The 1949-nt window shown below is 35.5% G+C and overlaps 1 protein-coding gene across 1 annotated transcript in view; it reads left to right on the top strand.

Moving 5' to 3' along the window:
- The window catches only part of LOC107627413 (berberine bridge enzyme-like 27), a 10492-nt gene that overhangs the window by 1138 nt on the left and 7405 nt on the right, over positions 1-1949 (top strand). The window lies entirely within an intron of this gene.

Genomic DNA, 1949 nt, shown 5'->3' on the forward strand with positions numbered 1-1949 from the left:
TCTCTTAAAACAATATTTATCTACAGCAAAAGATTTAATACAGCATTTCCAACATTTTGAAATCACGCATATACCTAAAGAAGAAAACAGTAGAGCAAGTGTATTATCTAAATTGGCTACCTCTAGGACAGATATTACACTGGAATTATCACAACTAACCCTTGAAAAACCAAGTATATATAGCATACATGTTTTAAATCTGTCACAACAAGAAGATTGGAGGACACCATATATAAACTATCTGACAACCAGACAAGTACCAGCATCAGAGGAAAATTTGAGATTGTTTAAAAAGAGAGCGTGCTACTTCACCCTCATTGGAGACGACCTATACAAAAAATTAATAGAAGCTAAAGGTCAATGATCCGAGCTAATCCCTGAGATCCTGTGGAGCTATAACATAACACCACACTCCACAACAAAAGAAACGTCAATTAACCTAGAGTCTCTCACTATAAGCAATTGCCCTGAAATTGATTCTTTTCCGGAGGGAGGCCTCCCGCCAAGCTTAACAACTCTTTGGATTAAAAACTGCCAGAAGTTAGCAAGGTACATAACATCAAACGGTTTGCAATGTCAAGGCCTTGCTTGTCTTATCCTTTATTCATGGGATGATGTTAAGTCCTTCCCAAGAGAGGGTTGCCTTCCTGCTTCGCTTCGGTCTTTATATCTGGGGGAGTTTCTGACTCTGGAGACGCTAGACTGTGGGGGACTTCAACACCTCACCTCCCTCAAAGAATTAACTATTGAATACTGTTTGAAGCTGGAGAATATCACACAAGAAAAGCTTCCTTCCTCTATAACAGAACTCCACATCAAAGACAGTCCTTTGAGGCGTAAGCTGTACCAGATGAACGATCCACGAATTCAATATGAAAATTGAAAAGAGCTACTTGTTCTGTTGCCAAAGATGTTCAGACAGATAATCGCGTTTTATTTTCCAATTGTTGCACTTCTAATGTTTGGCAAGAAACTTTCAATGTATGTCCACACAGAAAATTTTTCTTTTGTCATGTCCAACTATAGCTATTCTTTTTGCTTCCCTTGCAAGTTACATTTAATACTATAACTGTATTTTGAATAGTTTCTTCCCTCTTTTTCTTAGCTATTCAGCTAAGCTCTACTATCTCAATAGATGCTTAGTGATAGAACTACCATTTATAGTTTTTTTTCCCTGTTGGGGTACCATTTTTTCCTTTTTGTTAGCATATCACATTATGTACTCTGGGCCAATGTGAGTATTGAGGTGAACTGAATTAAGACTAAACATTGTCCAGGTGTTGCAAGCTTGCAATTCTGCCACTGTATATTGGTATTAATTATATAATCATACCTTGCTTTATTCAGGTGTATAACAGCATATGGAACACCTTGATAAGTCAATGAGTCTCTCTAGCAGTCTAGCTTCAGTAATTATGTCAATTAAATGATTTGCTGCTTCTGCAAAAGAAGCAAATAATCAAAAGCAACATAAGAAAAGTGTAATTTTTTTTGTGTTGATGTTTATTTGAATTTTTTTTAAAATACATCCTACTTGTTCCTTGTAATTATACTTGTCCCTATTTTAAATGCAAAGTCTAAGATTGCAAGAAAATGCAGGTCTTCGTAGATATGATAATGCAAATATTCAATAATAAACTAATTCTTGCTGTAAAAGGCTTCTTGAATTGGATGTAAATTAATTTTCTAATCTCTCAGCATTGTATTTATTTATTTTCGGGTATTTTTCAGCAGTGTGAGTTATTATCCCACTTTGTAAAGCATGAAAATTTTGCTTTCCCATACAGGAATTGAGCCTTCTAAAGATCCTGGAGGCAATATAAATTTCTTCTTTGACATTGCTGAATCTATGACTGACTGCTAGCATGAGTGAAAAAAAAAAACGGCTGGTAGCAATTCAATGCTTGGTTGCATTCTGGATAAAATTTCTTAGAATAGGAAATCGCCTA

Source organism: Arachis ipaensis, chromosome B02 (genome assembly GCF_000816755.2).
Source record: "Arachis ipaensis cultivar K30076 chromosome B02, Araip1.1, whole genome shotgun sequence".
Classification (NCBI taxonomy): Eukaryota; Viridiplantae; Streptophyta; class Magnoliopsida; order Fabales; family Fabaceae; genus Arachis; species Arachis ipaensis.